The sequence below is a fragment of the Polyodon spathula genome, chromosome 8 (assembly GCF_017654505.1).
Source record: "Polyodon spathula isolate WHYD16114869_AA chromosome 8, ASM1765450v1, whole genome shotgun sequence".
NCBI classification, from domain to species: domain Eukaryota; kingdom Metazoa; phylum Chordata; class Actinopteri; order Acipenseriformes; family Polyodontidae; genus Polyodon; species Polyodon spathula.
The window spans coordinates 23,312,943-23,324,482 of NC_054541.1; positions in this window are offsets into that span (position 1 = coordinate 23,312,943).

The following is an 11,540-nucleotide window of genomic DNA, read 5'->3' on the forward strand; positions in this document are numbered from 1 at the left end:
AAAAGAGTCAGTCTGGCCTCTAGTTTTGATTACTTGTGCTTCACGTGTATTTACTTGGTTTTGTATGGGACAGCAACAGCACAGATCCATGCTGCACCCAATGTACAGCAGTATGAACTATGTTAATGTGATTGGCAAGATACAGTTAGCTTGCTAAATGCAACAACTGCTGTAGGTAATATGCAAGCTTGGTGCTGTCACTCAAACAGTGTGATAAATCCCTGCAAAGCTATCTCATTAGAATTGGGACATTGGTGCATTTTGGCTATCTAATAAGAGGAATTCCCCACTGTTTTTCAGCATAATGCTGGGTGAAAACAAATAAAGTTGATTGGCACCTTGTTTGCAATGTAGACATTCTTTCATCCTGCACGACCCAGATATCAGATAGGGCATGTGCTTTTCATCAGACTGCTGCGATAGAAGTGTCTTGAAGTACCACATTTTGGAACAAAAAATGTCTATTCAGTGTAATTAAAATATCCATGTTTTAATTTTTTCTGGGAAGACAAACCTAGAAGTATCAGTAGTATATATTTCAGAGCTATATGAACTGTATGTAAATTACATTTTAATTGAATGATGTAGTACTACATTTGGTTCATGCATTATGCTTTCCTCTCTGGATTCCTTGTTGAAAGGTGTTCCAAATGTTGTAAATCACACATCTACCACAGGAACACACAATGCGAACAAATGGCACTGCAAATTGCAGGCAATGTCACAAAATAGAGGTCAATGATTGAATGGGCATGGGGACTAAAAAGCTTGCTTGCCCCAAATTTGTGGTCTCTCCAGGGCTAACTTGAGGTATGTTCAATAGGCAGAGTGGGGGACCTCACAATTGTTATTGTCCCTTTTCTGTGGATAAGGACTTAACTACTAGAGTAAGACAGACGGCAGAAATATAATGAAGGAAGGCTGAGAGTATTAGTATAAAGAAAAATATATGTTGAACGAATGGAGGTGACCAGCAGGTGTCAGATTTTTTTCAACGTACAACAAAAGATGAGCCCTTTCTTCCTACAACTGATTAAAAAAAAAATTCTTGCTCTTCCAACTTGACAGCAAGGATATTAAACTTATAAAACTTATCATTTTGGTTGTGAAAGTTAAGTATAAATATGATTGTACCTAGAAAATATTAAACTGTATCTCATTTGTTTGCTTGCCATCAAAGGGTGATGTGGTATTATAGTTAGATACTGCATTAATTCATTATCTCACAATACTTTATAACTTTAAACACCACAGTAACCATGGCTCTATCTACACACTGGAAGGAGTTATAAGCTATTTTTACATTTTACTTTAAGGAGCGGTCAAAGGTTATGGTCAAGCAATTTTTGTATAGAGTATATATGGATTCCTATATGTGTTCCATAGTAACCATTACCCTATCTGCACTCTGTAAGGAGTTATAAGCTAGTTTTGCATTTGACCTTAGGGAGAGATCAAAGGTGACAATAAAGGGAATTTTAGAATAGAGCATAAAAGATTTCCTATATGTGTTCCATAGTAACAATTAACCTATCTGCACTCTGTAAGGAGTTTTAAGCTAGTTTTACATTTGACCGCAAATTTCGAAAGGTTTTTAAAGAAATTCGTCAGATGGCCATATTGGTTTACACACACCATTTTACACACACCATTTATGAAAAAGTCAATTTAATTGAAACAGGGATGATGCTTGTCAACTTTGGAGTTAATCAAATAAACAAATATATAAAAAATAAATAAAATAAAATTTTCAACTGAAGCGGTTTTAAATTTAAGAAGAAAATGTAGGTCTGGGGGCCATCTTGTTTTATAAAAGAACACCATTTTGCCCTATTTAAATTCTATTGTCTCCAGGATGATGCCTACCAAGTTCAGAGTTAATTGGTTAAACGGTTTTAAAACTGAAGCAGTTTGATGTTTGGGGTGTATTTTGGCGAATTTGGTGACAGCCATTTTGAAAGTTTATCGCAGCAACAGGCTTTGCAAGCTTGAAGCGGGTTTGGGTGTTGATGACATGTACTATGTTTTTGATCAATCTCTTCATTGGTTCCCAAGAAGATTTTGAAAGATTTTGCATCAGGCCACCATTTTGGTTGACATATGAATTGTATTCAACCCGGGCTAATACCTACCAAGTTTGATGTGAATTGATTACACGGCATTCGAACAAGAGCAGTTTGAAGTCTTAATAATAATAATAATAATAATACACCATTTTGTAACCCAAATATAATAAGATATAATAATAATAATACACCATTTTTGGTAACCCAAGTGGGTTCCTGCTGAAGGACTTGTAACCCAAGTATTCCTGCTGAATACAGATGTATTGAGCCATCATTGAGCATACATTTGGAATAATAAAAATGCGTTTCAGATGTTTGGAATAGTCAGGTAGTACATGACAATACAGTACTCAGGTCAAGCGTTTTTTTCGTGGCATGTTGTGTTTTTCACAGTATTGCCATATGAAATGGGTGACGTATTGACCTTCCAGAGGATACAATCTTTTAGGGAAGATGAGGCTTTTAGCCTAGGGAACATTGGGAGATGCTCTAGTCGGAGCTACTTTGAGACAGATCAGGGAGCGCCTTTTTTCAAATGCTTCTTGCTGCACCGATTTGGTCAACAAGTCATGAGTTTAATGATGTTTTCAATTTCTTTGTCCACTTTCTGGGTTAAGTCGCACTTGAGGGAGCTGACATATTGACGTCTTTCGGACAGTGATGTGACATCAAGTCATTGATTTTGCTGATAGGCCAAAGGTTACGTGCATGGGTTTATTGGCTACAGCGGTGAAAATTCCATAGCAGGTGGAGTACAAAGCTTTCAGGTGCTTGAATAATAAGCGTAAAAATAAGATGAAAAAATTATTTTCTGTGCCACAGCTTATTAATACATATCATGGCAACAAAAAAATAATAATTTGAAAACGGGCATAACCTGAAAACCTTTCCATTCAGTTGAAATTCTTTCATGTGTGAGGACTGCTTTCAACCTGAATGCTACAAAAGGAATATTCAGGGAAAGCTTCTGGAGTATGGACGCAAGGCAAGGCTAAAACCCAATGCAATGTCAGCAATATGCTCTATTTGCTGGGCCATTTCAATTTAGCAATTTGCATTATCCCCCAGGGATGGACATTTATATCTCGATTGCTTGCTCTTTCATCGACAGCAAAAGACATTAAAATGTGATCTGCTCTCATACAGCATTGGAATTATGTTCTATGATGATTTTATTTCAGCACCTCACTACCTTGCTTTATTTACCGACGCTTCATTTTCAGGATTCAGAGGTCTTTTAAACAATCAATGGTTTTCAAATGCATGGCCACTAGAAACTGAAAACCTATCATTGCTCTAATATGCACAGCTTTTTTGAAATGTACTTAATAATTGCGGCAGCACATCTTTGGGGTCACCTTTGGTCAAAGAAATCAATACAAGTTCCTGAGTGCCAACCGTGGATGGGAGTTCCCAGGGGGCGGCACACAATTGGTTGAGCATCACCTGGGTGGGGAGGGCTTAAGTCGGCAAGGGTGTCCTCAGCTCACCGCGCACCAGCGACCCCTGTAGACTGGCCAGACGCCTGCGGGCCTGCCAATAAGTTGCCCAGGGTGCATGGTCCTCTGACACTGTAGCTCTGAGGTGGCTGCATGGCGGGCCTGCAGAGTGAAAAGAAGCGGACGGCTGACGGCACATGTTTCGGAGGACGCATATCTTCATCTCTATCGAGTCAGTGCGGGGATGGCAGCGGTGAGCCAGTTTGAAATAAAAAATAATAATAATAATAATTGGGCTTTCCAAATTGGGGAGAAAATGAGAAAAAATTATTGGAGATTCTAAATTTAAAAAAATTAATCAATCAATACTATTCTTTTGCAATAACAAATCTACAGTTCATATTATCAATAAAGGCCTTTCCAGTTCCCCTCTTATTATGCAATTACTGTGGCGATTAACACTTTTAAAATTTAAATTACTCTGCATGTGTGAAAGATCCATGGTTATCTGTTCTTGACTTTTTCTGAATCCATGTATTAAATACCCTGATGCTGTTTGAAAGTCAGAATTGCAAAAAAAACCCTACCCCTACCTGTGCAAAAATGAAACTCACCCAGCTGGTCAGAGACTGGGTGACAACGTTATACTTAAGCGGATGTAACCGTACTTTGGAAAAGGGATGAATATTACCAATGACAATGTTTTTATTGCCTGTGTGCAGTACCTTACATTTATCTATATTAAATGGCATTTTGCATGTGTCTCCCCAGTTCTGAATGTTGTCTAGATCATTTTGAATGACCTTTGCTGCTGCAACAGTGTTTGCCACTCCTCTTGCTTTTGTGTCATCTACAAATTTAACAAGTTTGCTTATTATACCACAATCTAAGTCATTAATGTAGATTAGGAAGAGCAGAATACTGTCACGGACCTGTGGTACTTCACTGCGTTCAGTTTAATTAATCGTTTATGCAGGACTTTGTCCAGAGCTTTCTGGAAATCTAAATAAGCCATGTCATATGCTTTGCAATTATCCATTGTCGATGTTGCATCCTCAAAATAAAAAATCAAGCAGGTTAGTTAGGACGATCTTACTTTCCTAAAACCATGCTGACGGTCTCACAGGATACTGTTACCATATAGGTAATTTTCCATTTTGGATCTTATTGTAGTTTCTCATCCGGCCCAGGGGATTTGTTTATTTTAAGAGCCCCTAGTCCCTTTAACACTTCTGCCTCTGTTGTGCTAAAGTTATTTAAAACTGGATAGGAACAGGTCGACATATGGGGCATGTTGTCTGTATCCTTCTTTCTGAAAACTTGTGAATAGTATTCATTTCATATATTTGCTATTTTTCTCTCCTCATCTATGATGTTGCCATTTGTATCACTTAGACATTTTACTTCCTCCTTGAATATACTTTTGCTGTTATAATATTGGAAACACTTTTTGGAATTTGTTCTAGCCTCCTTGGCAATGTTCATTTCTGTCCTTCTTGGCCTTTCTAACTTAATTTTTGACTTGTGCTTGCAGTTTCAATTACTCTTTCTGTGTACTTTTTCCTTGGTCCCTTTCAAACGCTCTGTAAAGCGCCCTTTTTCTCTGAATATTTTTTAAAATTAATCTATTAAACCATTTTGGTCATTTTGTTTTAGATTTTGATTTGTCTCCTATTGGGATGTATTTGTTTTGTGCCTCCAGTACTAAATTTTTTAAAAATAGCCATCCTTTCTCTGTGGATGTTTTCTCTCTATTTTACTCCAATCTACTTCTTTTAGTCTCCTGTTTTATTCCTTCATAGTTTGCCTTAGCTTTAGTCGTTGTGTTGTGATCTGAGTTTGCCAATGGTTCTCTGACCTCTGGTTTACTTATTCTGTCTTTGTTGTTTGAAAAGATTAAATCAAGGCATGCTTACCTCTAGTTGGTGTCTTGACAAATTGCGTTAGAAAGCATTTGTCATTTCTACCATTTCAATTTCGACTATAGTGCTCCACACCAGGTTTTTCCATGTTATGCGGATTAAGTTAAAATCCCCCAATAGTATGGCTTCTCCTTTGCTACATGCCTTTCTAATGTCATTGCATAACAGATTATTTTGCTCGGTATCTGAATTTGGGGGTCTATAGAATGCCTCTATTATTATGCCCTATGAGTTTTTGTCCATTACTCTGACCCATATTGATTATGCATTGTTTCTAACATTTACTTTTTGAGACTTCTACCATTTAGATAAATACATTTAATGGCTATCTTACATGAGTTGCCCTTGTTTTGATGTAGTGTCCTGTCTGTTTTTTGTTGATTTCTCCCCCCTTCCTTTCTAGTTTAAATTCTTCTGAACCTCCTTGTGGATCCTTTCACTGAGTAGATTTGTTCCCTTTTTATTGAAGTAGAGCGCGTCCTGCCTATAAGGATAGTCCTTGTTGTAGAATGTGGTCCAGTGTTCAAGGAAAGTGAAGCCTTCCTGTGTGCGTCACGATTTCAGCCATGCATTTTGATTATTTATTTCCAGCTGTCTGTATGGTTCTTTGCAAGATGCCGGCAGTATCCCATTAAATACCACAGTTTTTATATTGTGTTTTAATATCCTTCTTAGCTCTCTGAATTAATTTTGCAGGGATTGTGGTCTGTCTCTTCCAATGTTGTTTGTACCGATGTGGAAGACTACTATCGAGTCGTCTCCTGTTCATTCTAGGGGCCTGTCCACGTTCTCAGTGATGTGCGTGACAAAAGCTCCCAGAAGGTAGAATGCACACTGAACTTACTGTTTTTCTAAATATGGAGTCACCGACAACTATGACCTCCCTTTTTTTTGCTGTCTGGCCAGAGCCATTTATGGGGTCCTGGATGTTGTTCCTTTGTTCTCTTGATGCTGGTTTTGAACGTCTAAATCTCGAATTGGGTCAAATTTGTTTGATGTTTTGATTTCTGGTGGTTGTGTTTGACTACATTTCTTTTTTTCTCTGTCTCTGCCTATCTAAACCCAGCTGTTTTGACCCTCTTTGATCTCCCTGGTGGTTTTCTGTCTATTATGGGTGCAAACTTCCAAGAACTTTGTGTGTGCCAGCTCCTCAAACTCCTGTTGCTCTGTCATTTCATGCAGCTTCATTTCTAGCATACCTACTCATTGAAGCAAGCCCTGGATCTTGCATCACTTTACACACACTTGGTTTAGCTCTGCTGGGTTTTCTCGAATTTCCCACATTGTGCAGGTGTCCCATATTACTGGCTTGAAGGCCATGTATTTTTTTTTTTCTTTTTGTAAGTTTAAGTTTAGTTTCTGCAGATTTCAAACTGCTTCTAAACTGCTCTGCACTTTTCCACAAAGCACTTCTCCCATGTTGCCGCTCTTCACACTGCAATATCTTGCACCAGCTACAATCAAATCTTATGTCAGGAATACAATACCAATTTCGCTTGATGTATATTACCTCCCCAGCTCCCCTATCAATACCAGCTGTCTGTCTCCTCCTGCGTGGAATCTCTAAGAGCTCTCTGACTGCTTCTCCTTCTCGCCTGCCTATCTCTATATATATTCTGGGCAATTTGATATCAATCCTCCGTCAAGGTTGCTTCTCTACAGTTGATGACCTAATAATGGAAACTATATGTCTAACTGCATTTTTGTTTTTAAGATGCTCAGAATATGCAGTTCCTTCTATTGCCAGCTTTCCTATGCTGGGTATTCACTGCAGTGATCTCATGCTCATCTTAGATTCCCACTTTATCCTCTTCCTGTGTATTTCCAAAACGAAATCAGTTTCGGCAAGGTTAATTTATTAAAAAAATGGACTCTTCTCTATACCCATATGCTTCCATGCAGAAATATATCACAGAACGCAAACCTATTTCAAATTCTGACCCCTTGTTCATTGATTCAAGCCATACTGTTATATCTAGACATTGGTTCACATCTCATCGTCCACGTTGGTTTCCAGAGCAGGATTTCCCCCCGCAATTCTATACTCCCCATTCATTCAGAATCAGAGCAGCCACATCAGTAGCAAGAGCAAAGATTATCCAGAATTTAATAAAAAATATGGGGCGCTGGACCTCATCAGCAGCAGAATCATACATACGTTCTTCCCCATCTGAGATATCTTCTGCACAACAGTCTATTGCTAGTATGTCCAGAGTGGGGATGACCCTTCTGCCAGGGCCACCAAAGGTTTCCCCCTAAAAATAAAGTTTTTTTTTTTTCTTTCCACTCAGCGGAGGGTCTTCACATAGTTATTTTGAAATGTGTTTAGCACACCGCCTTCAATAAAACCTTTTGGAGCAAATTGGTGGAGAATTGTATATATAGTGCTGACCCGTTATAAGACACCTTGTTATGGTGAGGAATTTGTTGTTATTCATACAAAAAGCTAGGGGCCCAGAAATGTATATTTCCCTAGGGACCTTCCATCCAGATTCTTCCATCAAGACCCTGAAATAATTTATTATATCAGTTTTCTTGTTAAACCTGGAGTGGAATGTTGCTCCAGAACCATGACTAGACACCACTGCCTTGGAATATCATTTAATCAAGTGGCCCATTATAGACATAGGGATTGGAAGTTCTGGAAATGAAAAGCAATACATCTGCACCAGAGCTACTGAGTTAAACATTTCCCCTAATTTAAAACTGTTACTATAATTAAATGATATAGGTCTGTAAATTACAGTAGAATCTGCTATGTAATTACATTTTTTAAAGCCTTCATAATATTATATCATACAAAATTGTATAAACTGCCCAGGAGTAAATGCTTTTAGTGAATTTAGCTAAGATGCTAAATGTTGCTAACAAACCCAAAGTTTGAACCAGGTTTAGTCTGTAAATCTGGAAAGCAAGAATCAACATGTTCCAAAGAAATGGACCAGTCATACAGTAGCTCTTTTAATTATATTACTTATGTGCTAGTTTCTGAAAAGGTTAATGATAAGTACATCTACATTTGACCTTCTGGTTTCAAGTGGTGTGTTTGGTTAACCAATCAGTTCATACAGTGGCTTGGGAAAGTATTGACCCCCCTTGGCATTTTTCCTATTTTGTTGCCTTACAACCTGGAATTAAAATGGATTTTTATTTGGATTTCATGTAATGGACATACAAAAAATAGTCCAAATTGGTGAAGTGAAATGAAAAAAATAACTTGTTTCAAAAGATTCTAAAAAATAAATAACGGAAAAGTGGTGCGTGCATATGTATTCACCCCCTTTGCTATTAAGCCTCTAAATAAGATCTGGTGCAACCAATTACCTTCAGAAGTCACATAATTAGTTAAATAAAGTCCACCTGTGTGCAATCTAAGTGTCACATGATCTGTCACATGATCTCAGTATATATACACCTGTTCTGAAAGGCCCCAGAGTCTGCAACACCACTAAGCAAGGGGCACCACCAAGCAAGCGGCACCATGAAGACCAAGGAGCTCTCCAAATAGGTCAGAGACAAAGTTGTGGAGAAGTACAGATCAGGGTTAGGTTATAAAAAAATATCCGAAACTTTGAACATCCCACGGAGCACCATTAAAGCCATTATTAAAAAATGGAAAGAATATGGCACCACAACAAACCTGGCAAGAGAGGGCCGCCCACCAAAACTCACGGGTCGAGAGCATTAATCAAAGAGGCAACAAAGAGGCCAAAGATAACCTTGAAGGAGCTGCAAAGCTCCATAGCAGAGATTGGAGTATCTGTCCATAGGACCACTTTAAGCCGTACACTCCACAGAGCTGGGCTTTACAGAAGAGTGGATAGAAAAAAGCCATTGCTTAAAGAAAAAAATAACCAAACACGTTTGGTGTTCACCAAAAGGCATGTGGGAGACTCCCCAAACATATGGAAGAAGGTACTCTGGTCAGATGACACTAAAATTGAGCTTTTTGGCCATCAAGGAAAACGTTATTTCTGGCGCAAACCCAACACCTCTCATCACCCCGAGAACACCATCCCCACAGTGAAGCATGGTGGTGGCAGCATCATGCTGTGGGGATGTTTTTCATCGGCAGGGACTGGGAAACTGGTCAGAATTGAAGGAATGATGGATGGCGCTAAATACAGGGAAATTCTTGAGGGAAACCTGTTTCAGTCTTCCAGAGATTTGAGACTAGGATGGAGGTTCACCTTCCAGCAGGACAATGACCCTAAGCATACTGCTAAAGCAACACTCGAGTGGTTTAAGGGGAAACATTTAAATGTCTTGGAATGGCCTAGTCAAAGCCCAGACCTCAATCCAATTGAGAATCTGTGGTATGACTTAAAGATTGCTGTACACTAGCGGAACCCATCCAACTTGAAGGAGCTGGAGAAGTTTTGCCTTGAAGAATGGGCAAAAATCCCAGTGGTTAGATGTGCCAAGCTTATAGATACATACCGCAAGAGACTTGCAGCTGTGATTGCTGCAAAAGGTGGCTCTACAAGGTATTGACTTTGGGGGGGTGAATACTTATGCACGCTCAAGTTTTCTGTTTTTGTGTCTTATTTCTTGTTTGTTTCACAATAAAAAAATATTTTGAATCTTCAAAGTGGTAGGCATGTTATGTAAATCAAATTATACAAACCCCCAAAAAATCCATTTTAATTCCAGGTTGTAAGGCAACAAAATAGGAAAAATGCCAAGGGGGGTCAATACTTTCGCAAGCCACTGTAAGTGTGGTGTTCATAACTCTGGTGTTCTGCTGTACATGCTATGAAGTTTAGTAGTTTAATAATGTTACTGGTAATGTGGTAAACATTTTTTTTTTAGAATATCTGTTCCAATGAGTCTTTGAGGTTATTACAGTACATACTTAAAATAAGGTATTTATTTTCATCTTCTTAAGATGGCTAAATAAAGTAATAAAATAATAAGTAAACTGACCTTTTCTGGTGCCTTTTTGTTAGACTTGGTGGGAGTACATTTGGCTAGTGCAGCATTTTTTAAAACCAAAAATCCCTATTCATTTACACTATTATACAAACCATTTATTAAATATGTCTGAATGTTAAGTTTTATACAACATATTTTAAATGACAAAAAACATGCATAATACCCTAACTCATATCATCTTATCTATATATATATATACACACACACACACACACACACACACACACACACACACACACACATATATATATATATATATATATATATATATATATATATATATATATATATATATATATATAGAATCTCTCAGAAGTTCCTGTTGCCCACCCCTAACACCCACACACACCACAAACACACACACACCACAATTGACAAAGTGCCCACCCCTGTGTATATTATCTGTTATATGTTGCGTGTGGTGTGCTAAATGTTGGTGTATAGGCATTGGTACACGGGATATAAACGGGTCTGTGTTTCACATGTGTTTAGAAATGTATACTTGTATTTAGGCACGGGATTGTACATCACTTCACGGACATTTAAAGTTGGGTGTTCGGTGAGTAGGGAACGGGAGAGAGGGAACGGGAAAGAGAGAAGGAGAAAGAGTTATAATATCAATTGCTATTGCGTGCTGGTGGGACCAGCACGATACTTGTTTATTTAAAACTCACCGTGTTTGTTTGTCGATCTGCTCACCATTTGTAAAGTGTTAGTCCGTTTTTGTTTGTCTTTTTATTTTGGCAAATGTGCCGTGTCCTGCCTTTTGTGTTTGTTTAAACCTTTTTATTTACAATAAATCGGAGCAAGCAAGCATCTCATCATTTTAATTCATCTGTCCTGTCTGTATGTATTCCTTTCCTGGTTCTGACGCCGCACACTTCGGCCGTCTTTGTGACAGTTCCAAATTACAATTTACCGACTGGGTAATGCCGAGTTGTCAAAAGAGTAAACCAATCCAATATAAACAGTTATAAATACAATTTTCAGAGGGCACTTGGATATGTCTTTGCTGTCCCAACTGATGCACATTCCCTAGAAGACAGGTGGTAAGTAAGCTTTACTTTCTTAAATAACCTGTGCAATACTCAAAAAAAAAAAAAAAAAAAAAAAAAAAAAAAAAACTGATTTAAAAAAAAAAAAAAAACGCTAAAAAAACATTTCTGGGCCTACAAAAC